A 20,695-nucleotide genomic window follows, 5' to 3' on the forward strand; every position below is an offset into this window, starting at 1 on the left:
AACAAAGATAAAGGAAGATTAAAAAAAGAATTATGATAATAAAGAAATTGATTTATTATCGTAATCAACAGAATTTGTTACCAAGGTAATGAAGACCGAAATTAGAAATTTATGCCATGTTCGTGGGAACTGCCGTCGGTTTGAATCTATACTATAATATTATAAATGCGAAAGTATCTCTGTCTGTCTGTCTGTCTCGCTTTCACGCCAAAACTACTGAACCGATTGTAATGAAATTTTGTACACAGATAGTCTAAAGCCTGAGAAAGGACATAGGCTACTTTTTAACTGGAAAAAGGGGTTGTAAGGGGGTGAAAATGCGTAAATTTGGTCAAAATAAGTTAGTTCCATAAACTCAAAACAGATGGCGCCAAGAGTCCACTAGATCGCGCTATCGCTTGCTCATGCGTATTTCTATAAGACGTGGTACCATGTTGAGCTAACAGATGGCGCCAAGAGTCCCCTAGATCGCGCCATCGCTTGCTCATGCGTATTTCTATAAGAAGTGGTACCATGTTGAGCTGGGTTTTTCGATTCTTTCGATTGTTATACACGTTATTAACTAATAACTCACCTACCAACTTAGATATCAAATTCAAAAACAACAGCGCCAAAACTACTGAACCGATTGTAATGAAATGTTGTACACAGATAGTCTAAAGCGTGAGAAAGGACATAGGCTACTTCTTACTGGAAAAGTGGGTTGTAAGAGGATGTTTAAGCGTAAATTTGTTCAAATTAAGTTGGTTCCAAAAACTGGAACAGATGGCGCCAAGAGTCGCCTAGATCGCGCTATCGCTTGCTCATAATATGTATTTCTATAAGATGTGGTACCATGTCGAGTTAATATTTTCGATTCTTTCGATTGTTATAGGTACATGTTATTAAATAACTCACCTACCAACGTAGATATCAGAAACAAGTAACAACAGTCTACCAATAATAAATACTAAATAGTAAATAGTTTATGGGCATTGGGCAAAGCTAAAATTGTGTAATGCATTATGCAGCTAAGTTGTGTAACACTAAATAGTAAATAAGCTTTAAAATTTGTATAAAGAAGTTTAATTAAAAAAATATATATATTATATGCACACTACACGGCTGTTTTGGGTATTTTGATTTAAGGGGTACCAGGGTTTTAAAAAGCTTTTGACACCAATTTTGTTGACACCGCGCGCTATAAACTGAAGTCCACGCGGACGAAGTCGCGGGCAACAGCTAGTAATTAATACAAATAGCAATACTCAATAGCATGTGTACCGTAATAATTGTCTACGCGTGTAGAACACTGGTAGATGTGGAATATTTTAGAATTTTCTATTCAACGATATAATACTAGTAATGCAAGTTAGGATGAATGATGAAAATTGTGGTAGTGAGTGATACAGTAACACCACAGGTAACACAATGCAACACGAAATAGGTGATGTAAGATTTTTTAATGGACATTGGTCCACCATACGTCTTTCGCCATTGCATCTCCTGTGAACCAAGACCTTCATCGCTAACCAAATCCTAAAAACCTTTTGATATGGTCTCCGAGATGGAGGACCATCTCGAGAACCGCAGAGTATTTAATCAGAAACAAAATGCAGTGCAACTGAAATGTAAGAAATGGTTCTTGTAAATATTAGTATTAACGATTAAGCAGGTCGCTTTGTTAAAACAATGAGGTGGCTATTGCTATAAGTAGCGGGTGTTTGTTTACTGGTCAGTGATAGTTGATGCGGAAACTAGATTAGGTGCATCGTTCCGCTTCGAGCGATCAACCGCGGTCCGCGACCCATGGCGTAGACATGAAATACCTAATAGATAGTTTTTTTATTTGCAAAGAACGGTGAACTCACAAATAGATTTATAATATTATGATTATGCTAAAATCATAAATAACAGAAAAAAATAGGACCACGTGACAACGGCAAAAATATGAATGTTGAAGTGAAAGACTAAAACAAGTTCACAGAATCAGATGTTTATCTTTAACCACTTTTTAGAAGCAGAAGTTTAAATATTTAAACAAATTATTATTATGCTTACAATATTATTATTTATTATACAAGTAACCGGTAACGAGAACTTAATAGATAAGTGCAGTAAATAACAGAGTATCAGAACTGAATTCATCAGTAGCGGCGATCTAAGGTTCGAAGTTCGATCTCAGCCAAGGCCAATCAAACTTTTTGTTGGTTCCGACTTCCGGGGTCATTGTTGTCTGATGTGAAGTGTAATAGTTAAAGTTATTATTCTCTATAATAACCACTAAAACGTATATAATAACAATAATATGATATTATGTCTATCGAGTATTTTTGGGGAAAACATATTTTGTACCATTCGAGGAAGTAGAATCAACATAATGATGTGATGGCAAACATTTTGAGAAGACTGCTAATTACAATCGTATACCAGCCGGGAGTCATCATTGTTATCTAAAATAAAGTTTTTTTCTATCCGAGGTAGACAGTCTAAAAATTTTTTAATTGTAGACCCCGTATAAAGTGGATGACCTTATTTAACAACTTTAACATAACCATAACGATAAAAGTAAAAAGTAGTCGTAAAAACCGTTAAAACAATTGAAACTTGTCTCCGCAATGACTCTATTGAGCGCGTTATTTTATGATCCCCGAAGATTTTAGAAAAATGAACTTACCAAATAAAAATAGGTTCAAAATAATTTTAAATATAAAACAACAAGTCTAACTACACAGCCACAGATTTGGTATTATTTTTAAAAACTAAGACATGCGTCCTCGAAGACGCACGATCGGTTACTGATGCCAGCAACCAGTCCACGTTCAGCCTGCAATTTTCCCGCCACTCACAAGTCACAAGTACGAAGTACGTCTAGTTTTTGTCTCAGGCATATTATGTATAAAATACAGCGGAACAACTTGAATTTAATTTTTAAATAAAATATGGTAAAATTGGTAATTTTTAAAACAAAGTAAACGGTTCGTATTAATTTACATCGTAAAAGTTGTCAAAAATGAAAGAGAGTAAATTATAACTTCTGTTATAATGATACAATCATACCAAAACCAAGTTACCAAGAAAGCGAATAAAGTGTGACCCTCTTTTGATCCCTGTAGGACTCCGAATTAATGCGTGCAAGATGTCGTACTAGAAGTTCTAAGAAGATTCCTTTATCGAAATATCAATAAGAATAATAATTAATGATTGCTATTCGTTTCATTGCACTTTACTATTCCTTTTCGAATATTCAACAGAAAATAGCGACTTCATTCTATGGTCGAAATTATCAAACGCTTTTGCATAGTTTTTTAAATCGTTGAATTTAAACAAATTCTGTTTTTATATGAATTACAGAGCGGTTTGAATTATTCAAAACTATAAGGAAATATTATAATGCCATCAACTAAATGTGAAAGCCTTGGTGGAACTTTTTTACTCATGACGTGTTACGCAAGAAGTGGCGTACATTCAACTTTATGCAAAATTCGGTAAACGGTCTGGGTAAAGAAATCACTTACATATAAAACATTATGCCAAACATTTTGTTCAATGATGTTTGCCAACATCGCGCAAAACCTAGAAAGCATTCATTTATATTCCTTTTCTGACTTTTATTCCTTTGTGGTTTGATCACAACCGGTGTTATTGTTTTGCAGTAAATAAATCAAATATCTTGATGTAAGTTATCAAGAATTCTCAAAACTAAGCTACTAAACGGGCTAAAAATGGTGTGTATTTGATAAAATCTGGAACAGGGCTATCGGAAGTCGTAGCATAGCTCAACTCCAGTGATATTACGGCAGGTTATGGAATGAAAGTGAAATTGAGTTCGCCTGAAGATCAACTTTAACCTAGTGCTCCTTGAATATATTTATAGACGAGTTTCTTGTTCCCACCTGAGGTGTGCAAAAGTTTAAAGTTCTTGGGCGTAAAATCCACAAAGTGTTGATAGCCACGTATTTTTTTCTATTCAAAATGAAATATTTGGCACGAAGTATCAAATAATAGAAATAACAACACATCCTTGACATAGATGATAATAAATATTTCGAATTCTCAAAGAAAAAGGAAAGTCAATTTTCTTGTATCATTTTCTACGCTTATTTAGTCCGTAAAACCGTATTTTACGGCTGTGCCGTAAATATAGTGTTCATGATATGGATGACGTCTTACTATTCAGAAATAGGTTAGCTACAGTTCCCAGTGTCACAGCAGTGAAGTGCCATCTGGGAAGCGGCGAGCAGGTCTTCGCAATTTAAAAAAGATGTAAACTAATAGGATGGTAGTCTTGACTCTTGTCTAAAGTTGGCCAAAAGTTCCAAGGTCTATAAAGACGTTGTATTGATTCTGCTGATTCTACTGATTCTACAATTATGAACGCTGAAGTAGATGCCTAAAGCGCTTATTCCACTTGTCCTATTTAGAAGTCCTAGCTAGGATCCTACATAGGAGACTAATTAGAAGCTTCTTATTCCACTTGTCCTAATTTAGTGACTAAATCAGTTGTCATTTTGGTAAGACGTCTTCTTAATGGCTCCAGTTCTATCAAAGCAACAAAAAATTGGTCTTCTCGTAGCCTTAGCTGTTGGCTCAATGAAAATAAAAATAAATAAAAGGCGAAAAAGACGGTTGAAAGAATTTTTGCTCCACGAAAAATTATGAATTATGAACTTTCTGAACTACTTGGAACCAGCAGACTTAAGAAATTACCTACGAATGGATTCCATAATATAAATTGACTTTAATACAGATTTAGCAGTTCCCACTACAGATAAAAGGTTGAAACCATCTGGCAACACTGATTTAGTCAGTTAGAAGCCACATTTTTTCCGATTTAGGATCCTAGCTAGTATCCTAGCTTTCTAAATGTCATTCCACTTCACTAATTTTTTTAGGATCCTAGCTAGGATAAGTGGAATAAGCGCTTTAAAGTCAGATTTGATTCACATTTTTTTTAAAGGCATGATATATTTTTAGGACAGCTTCTCCTCCAAAGTAATGTCCGCATTATATGTATCACAATTCACAAACTAAAACTTGCTGACTGTTTACGTAATAGATACACGAATTGGCAAATAAACAAGACGAACCGGTTACGTACGTGATGTAGCACAAACATAGACATTAGACACATTATATCCGATAAAGCATGTATATGTATGTATAACTAAACCTAATGTGCAAAGATTACATGCCTGTGAACACGGTTAAGGTGATTACAGTTTGATTTAAAAACAGCGGTAAATGCTGTAAATACATAAAGCAACAGAAGTAAACCTTAGCACAAAGACACAAGGTATACATTATAAAAGCCTTTGTTTCAACTCCTACACACGTGAGACAGGATCTCAAACTTGATTTAAAACGGTCCAAGTAGGAATAGGGTGGCAATGATGGTGGTTCGCGAAGTATTTTATTCTTTCTTAATAACCTCTACTAACAAGCAAGCAATTTCTATGGTAAAGGCAGGTGAGCCCTTGAAAATCTTGATTTACTCTTTTGGATAGATTAAAACCAGTCAAAAAAAACCGGCCAAGTGCGAGTTGGACTCGCCCATGAAGGGTTCCGCAGCAGCAATAAGGTTTATTTCTATGAAATTAAAAGGTTTTGATTTATTTTCATATTTCAGTTGATTTAATGAAAGTTAATTATTTAAGGTTTACCATTTATGACATATAAAAAAAACTACTTGCTAGATCTCGTTCACACCAATTTCCGTTGGTAGTTTTTATAGTAATGAACATCATATATTTTTTTTGAATTATCATACTTTAGAAGTTAGAGGGGGGGGGGGGGACACATTTTACCACTTTGGAAGAGTCTCTCTCGCAAACTATTCAGGTCAGAAAAAAATTATATTAGAAACCTCAGTATGATTTTTGAAGACCTATCCATAGATACCCCACACGCATAGGTTATATGAAAAAAAAGTTTCAGTTGTACCTATGGGGACCCCTAAAATTTTTAATAATTTTTCTATTTTTGTATCAAAATCTTAATGCGGTTCACAGACTACATCTACTTACCAAGTTTTAATAGTCTCTTATAGTTTCGGAGAAAAGTTGCTGTGACATACGGACGGACGGACGGACAGACAGACAGACAGACATGACGAATCTATAAGGGTTCCGTTTTTTGCCATTTGGCTACGGAACCCTAAAAACGCAAAAACTGGACATAGGTGATCGTGGATGAATAAGGATGAGGAAGAATAAGGAGCTTCTATGCTTCGTCATCACTTGCTAAAGAATGAAGACAATGATGCAGTATATAAAAACCTCCACACAAGTGTCAAGTGCAGATAAAAAATTATTTTCGTATCAGTTTATTTACATGGAATGGCAAATATTATTATCGCTCAGCGGTAACAAACGAAGTCAATGATCCATGGCCACGAACGCTCTTGATTCTTCACGACTTCGAGATGTCTAACGTATACTAATCGATAATTCAATGATTTCAGATTTCAAGAATGATATAAATAGAAAGATCCCAATATTTATTGCCAACACAGCCCTCGCGGCTTGGTGACTAAGCCCGAGAGGTGACTAAACCTTAGAACTGATATGGTAGTGACTAGTGAGCCTTCAGAGATGGGTGCCGCTCTTTGTTGGAGTTCCGCTAAGATTTTCGACACTACGTATTTTAGTTTGAAGATTTTTGCATTTCATTTCGTTCATGCCTATGGAAAATGGAAACACAGGGGATCGGAAAATCACCTCGATTCTTTAGCGCGTTCAAAGAATCGAGGTGATTATTTGAACGCGCTAATCCCATGAAGTACTGGACCGATTTTTATGTAATTTGGTACAGACTACAGATATAAAAGAGTAGACCGCGGGTAAGGAAATAGGCTACTTTTTGCTGGATAATGTACGGTTCCTATGTAATTCTACATATATTTACGCGGGCGGAGTTCAAGCGGAACGTCTAGATCTCGCAAATAGCGTTTGTTACCTTGCAACCATAATATCTCTCAGACTTTGTGACATAGATGTCCATGGAACCGATAAAATCTATTTTCTCTAGCGGATGATCAGCGGAAGACGGTCTCGGTGTACAGCCGGTGAGATAATGTCCGCCTCTGGGAGCAAAGTCCATCGCACAGGACAGAAATAGATCGCGCGTGGATCCTACGTGCGACGTGCGGGATGCTCTGTGCGGTGTGCCTGATGCAGTAGCGGCGTAAGGAGGGGGCGACGCTGGGCGACCACCCAGGGTACCCGATAAAAACGGGCGCCAAATTTTTTCAGCACTATCAACACCCTGGGCGCCCTGGCCTGATGAAATATTCAACAGACCCCCTAATGTTTTGGAACCTTACTAATATTACGACCTGGATATTTTCAAGTTAAGTATTTGAGGAAATAAAAAAAAATCTTGGAAGTCTATACATATGCATTTACACTATACGTAGCCCCCCTTCATCCTTGAGGTATCGGAAGCTTCGTCATGAACTCTCTTCTCTCTCTAACCTCACATAACATCTTCGTTACGACCTTTTACATTATACTATACTCTCTGAAACGAGACTCTTACGTCTCCAAATCAAATTTGGTGAGCCATGACATTGAGCTAAATGCCTCTTGTAATTTTTAGACGCCCCTTGTTCACGTTATTTCCACCCTATGGCATTTGCAGGAAAATAAATAAAGACATAAGAATGACAATGACACAGCCCATATCACTATGTATAGTAGTAGTAAATATTAAATATTACAACCACAATTCTGTATACGTGATCGAAGGTATACAGGCGCTTATAATTTAATATTTATTGTGAATAAGAAATTATATTATTTCCTCTTATAGTAATATCATGAGTCATGACTTATAATAATTGGGCTGAAGGAATACAGAGGCAAGAATTTTATCATAAATTTTGAACTTGCCTTACCTTGAATGAATACAATATTAATGCCCGTTTTCACCAACAACACCTAAAATTTAGGTGTCCCTTAAGCCAATATAAGGGGCACATATTAATTTAATTAACTTTAAACTCAAACATTATAAAACTAGTGTAGATTGAATTGGAAGGAAAACCAATCCTCATGAAGAATAATTATTATAAATCTCAATTGTACTTAACACAAATTGTTCAGAGCACTATCATTCTTTAGTTTTAATAAAAAAATATATTTTTACTACTAAATTATCTCTCACACATTGTCACTGAACTTCAGACCACACTATCTGTGAGAGGTCACAATTATTATCTTACACCGGGGCGAAAGCTTCAATGCAAAGTTCACTTTTAGATAAGCAACTGCAGCCATTTTTAGAAAAAGATGCAAATTCTCAGACCAAATAAGAGGTGTTGTAAATGATTTGTTTTTAAATAAAATTCAAACAAGCAAACGGGTCACCTCATAGAAAGCAACTACCGTCGCCATGGACATTGGCAACATCAGAAGCGTTGCATTGTCGGCCTTTTAATCCCTTGATCATGGAAAAACCAGACACAATAGCTAGATAAGCTATTGCTTGTTATCGCGGCTGCATGTGGCCTCTTGGGAGTTGAAGCACCAAAGAGCTCAATTACAATCAACCCTTATTTAGAGAATACTTGCCTGAAATTATTTCATAATAGGACCAAAACATAGAACTGATGTATTATAAGTTATAACTTTATTGGATACTAGCTGTTACCCGCGACTTCGTCCGTGTTAGCATAGTAGATCACATCCCAAGTTTTATTTATTGTACAAAAATATTCAATATACAGAATTGACTTTCCTACGATTTTATTATATATAGATGTTCCGCGCGGCTTCACTTGCGTAATTTAGGAATTTCACGCAACCGTACATTTTGCAGCAAAAAATAGCCTATGCCCCTTCACGTGTTCTATTCTTCATGTTTGCCAAATAACATAAAAATTGCTCCAGTAGTTCATAAGATAATAAGCAATTCCATATTTTCCCCCGTTTTTTCCACATTTTCATCTATTTCTTCGCTCTTATTAGTCTTAGCATGATAAAATATAGCCTATAGCCTTCCTCGATAAATGGGCTATCTAACACTAAAATAATTTTTCACATCGGATAAGTATTTCCTGAGATTAGCGAGTTCAAATAGGCCCTTTCATATAATTTCCCCCGTTTTTTCCACATTTTTCTCTATTTCTTATCTCCTATTAGTTTTAGCGTGATAAAATATAGCTTATAACCTTCCTCGATCAATGGACTATCTAACACTGAAAGAATTTTTCAAATCGGACCAGTAGTTCCTGAGATTAGCGCGTTCAAATAAGCCCTTTCAAATAATTTCCCCCCGTTTTTTCCACATTTTCCTCTATTTCTTCGCTCCTATCATACCTAGCGTGATAAAATATAGCCTATAGCCTTCCTCGATCAATGGACTATCTAACACTGAAAGAATTTTTCAAATCGGACCAGTAGTTCCTGAGATTAGCGCGTTCAAATAAGCCCTTTCAAATAATTTCCCCCCGTTTTTTCCACATTTTCCTCTATTTCTTCGCTCCTATCATACCTAGCGTGATAAAATATAGCCTATAGCCTTCCTCGATAAATGGGCTATCCAACAGTAAAATAATTTTTCAAATCGGACCAGTAGTTCCTGAGATTAGCGCGTTCAAACAAACAAACAAACTCTTCCCAATTATAATATTAGTATAGATTTACCAAAAACTTAAAAAAATCAGCCAAGTGCAAGTCGGACTCGTGCACAAAGGGTTCTGTACCATTATAGAGCAAAGTTAGGCCAAAAATTGTGTTTACTGTTTGGGAGCCTCCCTTAATTTTTTATTTTATTTTAATATTATTATTAAATATTAAACTACACATATAACTAAGGACTTTGAGAAAAATCCAAGTATGTACTTACCTGTTGCCATTATTGATATAGAGCAATAAAGGCCAAAAAAATCACATATTTTGTTGTATGGGAGCCCCCCTTGAATTATAACTTTATTTTGTTTTTAGTATTTGTTGTTATAGCGGCAATAGATAATGCATAATCTGTGAAAATTTCAACTCTCTAGCTATTACCGTTCTTGAGTTACAGCCTGGAGATAGACAGACAGACGGACAAACAGACGGACAGACAGACGGACAGACAGACGGACAGACAGACGGACAGACAGACGGACAGACAGACGGACAGACAGATGGACAGACAGATGGACAGACATCAAAGTCTCATCAAAAATATATGGTACCAAATGAAAAGATTTCTTAGAAGTTTTATTTAGATTGTCATCTTTGTAAGACCAGAGCCGTAAAAGAAATTTCAACAATTATTATAAAATTGTTGTTGTTAATTAGGCACGTTTATTATTGCTAAAAATAATTGGAAATACTAATATAATTAGGAAGAAATAATTAAAATTATATTATATTACACTGGTAGGTACCGGCACATGCGACAAATGGCAATGAAATTTCAATATATGAAATACTACAAATTTTTCATGTTATTGGTTATAAAAATTAGAACAATTGAAGGTAAATTTTTCGTTTATGTATTTTCGTAATAAAATACTAGGCCTATCAATTAAAAACTGTAAAATGTTTTAAATACACCCGCATTGTTTACGCGTACTACGTATCAAAAATATATAAATGTTCTGATATCCTACCTAGCTGTTTGGAGTCCGGCAATTCTTTGATTATTCAACACTCAGGAAAATGTTCACCGACTTTAATTTTATTCAAACAGTACTAATAAATACAACAAAACCCTAGCCAACATAATTTTATGCAAAACTAACCAAAATTATCAACTGCTGTTGAAAGAAGCAATAGTCAATCGCACTGGTGTCTGGTAAAATGTCAAATTACTAACTGTCATCGTTATCTATACAGAATCGATTTCCAAATTCCAAGCCTAAAAAATTATCATCTTTATTCCACTTTTAACCTAAAGAGTACAGATGTGATATTGATTAAGCGCGTTTTTATAAATGATAAAGCGCGTTTTTATATTTGAAATACTTAAACTTTATTGAAATATTCAATACAATGTTGTATTCGATTAAGCATCGAATTATATCGTATGCACGACAACACTATTTGAACGTGTTGAATGTGTCATTATCTTGTGTAGGATGGGAGAACCAACCAATCAGGAGCTCGATAGGATCCCTGAAAAGGTGGCGTGATCGCTACGTCACTTTTAAATATAACTATACAAAATATACAAAACGTATTATAGGGATGGGATTATTTTCGAAAAAGATTTATTTGTAAATGATAAATCGATTCAAATCGTGACCTAAATGAACAGATCCAAAAAAAAAAATTCGGCTAATAAGATCGATTTCTAAAAATCATACTTTTTTTTAGTGACCGACCGAACTTTCGGTTTCGGCCAGTTTCGGCCTTAGTTTCGGTTTCGCCCAAAATATAGCCGAAACTTTCGGCCCCGCCGAAACTCATGCGTCGTTCAGTAAACTTCGCAGGTTAAACTCGTGCTTGCTTGTCATCGAGGCCCCGACTCAGTTCGCCACCATCTATTTAATCGTGTTTTGAGATTATGTTTTCCAGATTGGTCCCAAATCAAAAATTAGCACTTCGTTTTATTTTCATTAAATTGTCTAAAGTTATTGTTATCGAAATTATATTATATTGAATTTTATTTCTACGACAAACGCAGGCCTTTTTAATATACTTATATAATAGGGATGATGACAAGGTCAAAGATTAGCGAATTATGTTAATAAAATAAAGAAATCACGGTAAAAAATAAGTGTTCGCAAAATTTCAGCTTGATAGCATTTTTTTTATTTGTTATACGCCTTCAAAGTTGGATATTCAAGTCGAATTTTTTTTCAATTAAATTTCTTAATATTTGTATACAATTCGATAACTTATGCAATTAAAAGCAACTTTTGTTATGAAACCACTTTCATAAACGCAATATTTAATATACCTGTCGAACAAAGTTGTCTCCCGATGCGTACAAACTACGAAAGACTAACGTCATACTTTCGTAGCAATTTGTATGGAGCGTTTCGGGCAGGTCTTTTGCCCGAATGAGATATTTGAATTGTCATATCTTGGTGAATTTTTAAGCTATCAGAGTCATTCTTTCAACGATGTTTCTATTTTTTAAGTGTCTTTCAATTACCGATAAGAAAAAAAATAGTTATCATGCCTATTGTTGGAAAATTACGTGCTATTCTAACAATGTTTCCCAAACAAACAATTTAGTAGTTCATATTGAACGCATTCCTACGGAGATGTAAATCTCGTTTTGTTTCAAATGGATTTCATTTATTAATCTTCTTTTAATCACGATTAATAAATCTAAGTTTATATGACGTCACGCAATGATTTTACATTGATTTATCATTTTGGAGTCTAGTTACGTTATTTTATCAACAAAAAAGCAAGAAACGATACATATACTACCCAAACGCATCTATCAAAATTATCACCTTGACATTTTTTACGTCTATGATTTTCGATTCGCCATGACACTACACTGACAGCACTTTAACGGCTTTTATGAAGTTTAACCGTACAACATTGGACGTTCTGAAGATAAAACTCGGATTTGCTGTGAATGTTATGTTGGTGAAATGCAATTTGGTGCCTATAAACGCGTTTATACGCTTAGAACCGTTTTAGTGTACACTATTCTAAGCACGTTCTATTTTTTAGGTACAATCGCACCTAAATAAAATGACTTGAAATAATTTCTGCTCTTGTTTCTTAGGGTAATCCTTCGCAAGGGCGTCTTTCCCTTAGGAGTTAGGTGCAATGTGTGCGGTGCACACGGGCGCCGCGGTCTTAGGGGCGCCGAGCGCCGCTCGCACTCGGCGCGCGCCCGCGCTGGCCGGTCGCCACAGCCCACGCTTTAGTGACCAACGTAAAAAGAACTCCAGTTTGCAAACATTTTTGTGTAATACCCGAAGCTCTTCTTATATTTGTAGAATTACAGCAAAGCAAGGCGCGCCATGAGCGGGTCGGCTTTTGCAATATAAATATTATAATCTTTCTTTTTCAACGTGAAATGAACCATAAAACGCATAAATGAAGATTATATTATTTGGTGTAATAGTGAGTGACCTATCGCTCGTTTTTTCAAAATAGGTAGTGGGAGGATTTTGATTTAGATACAAAAAAGCACAATGTTCTAGTTTCGAAAAAAAACTGTGCCATGCTGGCTCTTCGGTTGTACAGAAGTTAGAGCTCTTCAATGAAATCGAATTAATACCGATGTTGTGATGATGTGATGTTTAAAAAATTGAAGTACGCGATATAAGATTTACGTTTTGGGGTTAGGCTTGTGAAAGTCAGTCAAGACTCGAGAGCACATCATGGTCAAAACCGAAAAAAACTTCAATCTACAAACAAAATATAACAATAGAGTTTGTTATCTATTTTATATTGGAGAAATTTGACAGTACCTATGTGGTAACTTGATGTGCTGTTATAGTTCGTCTGGTGGAACGAAAGAAGCCACCGCTTAGAGTCCTCACCCTTAAGGCCCAGTAGTCCCTAAAATAAGCAGGTTGATGTCTGTCAGTACGAATATCGACGTTAAGGACATTAAAATAACATTAATATCAGCGCGCCTTGTACAGTGGCTGTTACGCGCTCGCCGCGTGCTTTGATAATAGAAAATAGGAGTAAAAACCTTTTGTTTTTAGTATTACACAAATCAAATATATCAAATCGTTTACGTTTAAGGTTACGACACATATACTACATTTTTTGTTTTTTCTAGAAAGTGTGTAATTTAGCCATAAAATGATTTAATTATGAAAAACAGCGTTATAAGAGTCATAACCTACCTTAAGTTTGCTAGTGGAAATATTTGAGTATTTTATTTAAATATTCCTCCCGTTTTCCCCCAACAAATATGTTTCCTGTATATGTAAAGGGCGGCGAAAATGATCTTTGCCTGGAGCGACTAAATGGCTAGATCGGGTCCTGACTAAAAACGTGTGTAAAAAAAACCATTTTACGTAGTTGCAACCACGACAGCGCCTTAAGCGGCCGGACAAACTGTACTTTTACTTTGTACCCATTTCATATTGACCACGCGCGCGCTTGTTAGGGGGCGCTAGGGTAATGTTTGCACACAGGCGCCACATGGGCTACAGACGGCCCTGATCCTTCGTTGTAATACATTAAGGGGAATTTCACCAATCACACTTAAAACTTCGTTTAATTAAACTAAGTTCTCATTGAGCAATGAACGCCTTTATATTAATATGGCGAGGGGCGATGTAAATCTCGTTTGTTTCAAATAGATTTTACGTTCTTTTAATCGCGATTAATGAATCTTCATTTACGTTACGTCACGCGATGATTTTTATATGTTTTTATCATCTTGGAGCCTTGTCACGTTGTTTTATTAATAAAATAGCAAGAAACGATAAATAACAATGAGTTTCTAAAATACTAGAGTAGCAATGTCTTACAAAAGATTCTCAGAAATGCGTAACCACTTTTTTGTTCAAAAGACAATGTCAAGTCATATATTCGTTATGTCATTATGTATGTGAGATATGCCTGCAGGCATCTTCGAAGTGGCAACGCGTTGCTACGGTAAACTTCCAATCTAGTTACGTTAGTAACATAGAATATCATTGATAAATAAGCTAACCAAACGCATCTGTGAAAACTGTCATCTTAACAATTTTTTCGTCTATGTTTTTCTATCTGTCATGACACTACTGACATGACTTAAATGTGTTTTATGAAGTTAAAACTCGAATATTGGGCGTTCAGAACAATGATATTCTATGTTACTAACGTAACTAGATTGGAAGTTTACGGTAGCAACGCGTTGCCACTTCGAAGATGCCTGCAGGCATATCTCACATACATAATGACATAACGAATATATGACTTGACATTGTCTTTTGAACAAAAAAGTGGTTACGCATTTCTGAGAATCTTTTGTAAGACATTGCTACTCTAGTATTTTAGAAACTCATTGGTTCAGAAGATAAAAATCGGATTTGCCGTGAACGAGTTTAGTTTATGTTGGTGAAATGCAATTGAGTGTTATTTAAAACGTGTTTATACCTTTAGAACCAGTTTTGTGTGCACTAAGCGCGTTTAATTTCTTTGGTGAAATCGCACCTACTTGGAATCGTATAAAAAATGGAATATAATACAAAAAAGTTTCGAGGGAACATATTCGAGTCCAAGATTAATGATATTTATTTTAAGAAATGTCACAAAAGTAAAAAATTCAACGGTACTTTAGTTTAAAAAGTTGTAATTTATGTTAAAAATCAATAAATTTCAGTAAATAATCGTAATTTTAAATGCTTTACCAAATTTCGGTTTCGGTGGCCGAAATTGAGAGTATGGCCAAAAGTTCGGTTTCGGCGGAAAAATCAGTTTCGGTGGGACACTACTTTTTTAAAGTTTTGGAACGAAGTTCGTTATGGCGCGTTCGGCATTGCTAAAGGAAGCCTCCTTTAGCAATGCCGAACGACAAAGATATTTGAACTTGACACTTTTTTATTAGTACCTGCATAGTATGGGCAGAGGGCGTTGATAGTATTCCTGTGCGTCAACTAGATGGCGTTTTTGAGAATAAACAGCGACGCGTTGTTAGTATTCCTGGGCGTCAATAGATGGCGATTTTTTTAATATACTTTTTGTAATGTATACAGGTTTTTTGAACATAAGAAATAACTTCGTTCCATTCGGGCATCCCTTGACACCTCTCAAATACTTGCCAGTTCCAAAAGTTTCAAATATTCCTGGTACCGACTTCAAAATGATAAAGTAGTACCTATATAATCAGTGATGAAGATTGAGTACTTACAAAAATAGTTGAGGTTTAGCCGAATTCGGAAAAAGGCACTATTAGAATTCAGATAGGAAAAATTATTTAATACTTTTTAGTAAGGATGTTATTATTGTTTTTACCTTGGAAGTCGGTTTTAATTTTTTGTTAAAAATAATAATTACTTAAACCCTTTGTTTATGGAACCACAAAAATGCGATTCCTGAATCCTGATTGATTCGATTTTGTATCATCACCCCGGTAATTAAAACTTAAGGGGGTGACAGACACAGATTAATGTGACAGACACGCGACTCGCGAGTAAACTTACGCGGGTCGCGGACTTATGGCTCGACGACCTTACTCGCCTGTGTAAGTTCGCCGTCTTGGAATTTTACTCGTAGGTAGCTCGTACGTCTGGCAGCACTGCGAGTCGCGAGCCGCGAGCCGTCAGGCAGTGTTGCCAACACGACTGATACAAAATTTGCTAAACTACTGTTAAAATTATTTACTGTAAATTGTAATAATTAATGCTAAAAATTATGCTAACATTTTTCAGTCATATGAAAGGTTTTTTAATTTTAAATCTTTAATAATCAACAAAATCTCAATTTATTTTATGTTATCAAACAAAATATTAATTTATTGGTGTTCATTAGCCGTAACATTATTAAGTAAGTATATACTTAATTGGAATCTCGAAATCAGCTCCAACGATTTTAGTATACTTATAGGGGGTTTCGGGGGCGATAAATCGATCTAGCTAGGAATCATTTTTAGAAAATGTCGTTTTATTCGTGTTTTATCGAATACCGAGCGAAGCTAGGTCAAATAGCTAGTAAATAAGTATGACCTAGCAGTTTTTGCAAAAAATCTATTTATAGATTCCTCCCCATCAACATTTTACTAATTATTTTTTTTTCACCTTAAAAAATACATTTTTATAAAAAACTTAATAAGGATTTATTGTTACTCTTTAGGACGTCTTTCGAATAGTATTTTTTTTAACACCTAAAAAGTTAGTAAAATTATTTCAAAATTTTGAACCCCTCTACTGCAAAAGGCTGCACGTAAATTTTCGTAATTTATTTCTAAACCTTATATACCACTAGAACTTTACTTGTTTCAAAAATGAACCAGAATGAGTTAGTAGTTTTTGCAAAAACTCTATTTATAGGTTCTTTCCCATAAGGTGCATTGGGGCAATATCGTAAAGTTTTTGGAAGAGTGAGTATATTGTGTCATTGTTTCAAGTTTAGAAGACGAATTTGTATATATTGTTACCTATAACTGTAACATTTTAGTTATAATAAACATATTTCCATGTGAATTGTATATTTTTTAGTTCAAAAGTATTTACGGATTCTGATATAACTACCCCTTTAAAATATAACCCTATTTCTACTTTTCATGGGTAATTTCGAATACTCAAGGGGTAATTTCGAATATCAGCCGAAACACGACCTAATGTAATAATACATTTAAGGCACATATTTATTTTTATTCTATTTTACCCCATACAAAAACATTGTGCATACAAGCCATAGAAGACACCAAACTAAGTTTTGTACCGAAAAATTTTCGAAATTACCCCATCGGGGATGCAGATGTCCTCAACATTTGGAGCAAAGAAATAAATAGAATAAGAACAATAAAAAAGCCAACGAAAGTGGTAGCTAACAGAGATAGAACTATTAACCTATCAATACACAGAAAATCAGCTGGTTAGGGGTGCGTTTTAGGGTTCCATAGTCAACTAAGTTTTGTTGATTAGTGAACTAAAACGACTAAAACGGTCCCCAAATAAGCTGTTTTTTTGTATAATGATAGGTTATTATAGTTATATAATTCAAGAGTAACCTTGTCCTACAAATAGAACAATCCATATTTTAGGACCATCAAATCGGAATATTATATTATGTTGCGCACCCCTGCAAAAGACTATGAAAAAATTTTTGGGGAAATTTCGTTAACAAATTTACCCCACTGGGGTTATTTCGAATGTTTATTAAAAATCATAGCTAGAGCAACATAACCTATTCTTAGGAAAGCAAAAAACGTCAAAGCTTCTTTAAAACAAACAAAATATTACGTAACTTACCTAATTTCTGTGTAAAACAATACGGGGTAATTTCAATAATTTCGATTATTCCAAAAAAATCATAAAATTGCACTTGGCGCGAAAAAATGAACTTAGCGCACATACACTGCCGGCTGACGGCTCGAGGGAAAGGAAGTGGGGGAGGTGATTAAATTGGCGTCTCGGTTAATGTAGCCAGAGCTCAAAATTACTTTCTGTTTGGTAATTATTTGCCATTTTCGGAATATCCCCATTTTTTTTTTCTTCCGAAGTTACCCCAATGCACCTTACAACATTTTCGTAATTATTTTTTTTCACCTTAAATATACATTTTTATAATTTGTAAGGATTTATTGTTACTCCTCTTAAAATCTATCGGATGGTATTTTTTTCCACACCAAAATCGAACTTTTTTGCGAATGTCCACTATATAGCGATTTCGGACCACTGTGCCCCGGGGGACAAGAGTGCAGTGGCGACACCACAAACTTGAGGTTAAGGTGTTACGTAGTACATGACATTCTCTTTGTTTGAGGTTAAGCTTCTATAGACCCCCCCCGCGTCCCAAAAATAAAATTGCGTTCTGTAATAAATGCAAAGCTCATGTAACATTTCAATTATGACACAGGGTCTCGGTAATTTTGTCTAGGTTTAAAAACGTTCACATTTTGTTCTAATGACGACGACAAAGGCGTAGCCATCGTCTACCATAACAACGAGTTCGTTCGTACAGATTCATCGAATCTTTCTACTCGCTCGGCGCGCCGCTGCCTTTTTCGCGGCGGCGGCGGCGCGGCAGAATTTGCGGCGGCGGCAGCGCGCCCATCATATCTTAGCTTAGGTTAAAATAAATAATAATAATAATAACAATCGAACACATTTTGTTTTAAAAAATTTATTCTCTTTACCACAGACCAAATATCGTAGAAAATACATACAATGCATTTAGGTTCAGTGCTCTAGTCGGTGTCAGATATTTTAGTCAGGTTCTCTTGATCTTTGTATTTATGCTTGATGATAAACTCTTACTTCGATTGGCCTTCAAGTTATTTTCCTCAGATTTTCTGAATTCGAAATTTCCTGAACACTATTGTATGTATGTATTTATTTTTGTCATGACTCACGAGAACCTCTAAAGCAAAATTACAATCTTATTAATGAAAAACGAAATCTACAACTATGTCATCATAAATAAATTCCAATTAAATCTTATATACGTACCTACATAAAAATGCTTACAGAACCACCAAGAACTGCACTAGTTAGCCTGAATTCACTAGTGCAGTTCTGGGTTAAATATCATGTCGTCTCTTTGTTCTTAATATTTATGAAAGAGATAACATAATAATTATGTAATCTAGATTGTTTTAAAAAATTTATTCTCTTTACCACAGACCAAATATCGTAGAAAATACATACAATGCATTTAGGTTCAGTGCTCTAGTCGGTGTCAGATATTTTAGTCAGGTTCTCTTGATCTTTGTATTTATGCTTGATGATAAACTCTTACTTCGATTGGCCTTCAAGTTATTTTCCTCAGATTTTCTGAATTCGAAATTTCCTGAACACTATTGTATGTATGTATTTATTTTTGTCATGACTCACGAGAACCTCTAAAGCAAAATTACAATCTTATTAATGAAAAACGAAATCTACAACTATGTCATCATAAATAAATTCCAATTAAATCTTATATACGTACCTACATAAAAATGCTTACAGAACCACCAAGAACTGCACTAGTTAGCCTGAATTCACTAGTGCAGTTCTGGGTTAAATATCATGTCGTCTCTTTGTTCTTAATATTTATGAAAGAGATAACATAATAATTATGTAATCTAGATTGGCTACAATGGGCCTTAGCCCTAAGCGTGTTTACACACGGCGCCGTAGCGGCAGCTTTATTGCCGCCGTGGTAAAGAATCGCCTCCGCCGTGTGTAAGGGCAAATAGAAACAATAGAAACACAAGGATGAGTAATGGAGCCGCCGCCGCCGCGGCATTTGTGTAAACAGCTTAAGGGCCTTATAACACGGTTTGCGTTATGAGCGGTTGCGCGGCGCTCACACTAGTGTATGAACACCCGCAAACCGCTTGTGTGTAAGGCCCTAATGGTAGTATTACACTAATCAAAGATTTTGCTCTGACATTATGCTGTGAATAATTGATTTGATAGCCTGATATTGAAGCAAATTTCGTAGTTTGAGAATTGGGCACCGGATCTGTCTTTGACTGGACAATTATTGTTTGGAGGTCTTTGGTAAGTGTAATCCTACATATTCCATAATACTGAAATACGAAATTGACAATAACTCATTTTTAAGGTTTTTATGGACAATTGTAAGTATTAAGAAATTAAATATTTAAATGAAAATCTTAATCTTACTTATGGAGTAGATAAAGCAACAATAATTATTTTATAAGCTTATTAATGTCGGAAGGAAGTACTTAACCATAACTATACAATGTTTTTATTGTGTATTTCAGTATAACAGATTAAGATCCAATTTGACCAACGTCTGTTAGTGTTGTTTGTTAAAATATCACGCCTTTTCTTTCTTTAAAACGAAAAGGGAGTGAGATAGCAAGATATTGAGTCTAATTCAACCATTTACTTTAACAGGCCTTGGTGAAATCGGTACTGACTATAACAGTTAGCTTTTACTTAATGTTAATGACATACATTATAAATCTACTTTATTTACAGACTTTAACCTTCTAGGTTTTAAGTTTTGTTATTAAAGATTTATAGTAGTTATAAAGATCATAAAACATTTACAAACTCTCGTTTACCACTTAAATGCTGTTAGCGAAACGAAAAGAGGCAATCCGCAATGGTGTTAAATTTTATACATTTATGTTTCCTACAGTGTAGATTGTTTATCACATTGTTTATCACATTGCAAAAAAAAAA

General features: G+C 35.0%; 1 protein-coding gene and 1 long non-coding RNA gene across 4 annotated transcripts in view; both read right to left on the minus strand.

Moving 5' to 3' along the window:
- LOC121739643 (long-chain-fatty-acid--CoA ligase 4) overlaps positions 1-10,708 on the minus strand; it is a 51,898-nt gene extending 41,190 nt beyond the window's left edge. The window contains exon 1 of one of the 3 annotated variants that reach the window (XM_042132155.1): positions 10,583-10,708. The gene's annotated coding sequence lies outside the window, so the exon portion shown is untranslated. Of the gene's footprint in view, positions 1-2,656; positions 2,780-5,494; positions 5,507-10,582 lie in introns of those variants that run through there. The other 2 variants (XM_042132168.1, XM_042132161.1) reach the window with 2 other exon arrangements.
- An 8,439-nt stretch (positions 10,709-19,147) lies between these two features.
- On the minus strand, positions 19,148-20,675 carry LOC121725535. The gene is made up of 2 exons (XR_006035400.1): positions 20,390-20,675; positions 19,148-20,339 (listed from the first exon to the last, which is right to left on the minus strand). It is a non-coding gene; the product is annotated as an uncharacterized LOC121725535 (long non-coding RNA).
- Between the last annotated feature and the right edge of the window lie 20 nt (positions 20,676-20,695).

Source organism: Aricia agestis, chromosome 1 (genome assembly GCF_905147365.1).
Source record: "Aricia agestis chromosome 1, ilAriAges1.1, whole genome shotgun sequence".
Lineage (NCBI taxonomy): Eukaryota > Metazoa > Arthropoda > Insecta > Lepidoptera > Lycaenidae > Aricia > Aricia agestis.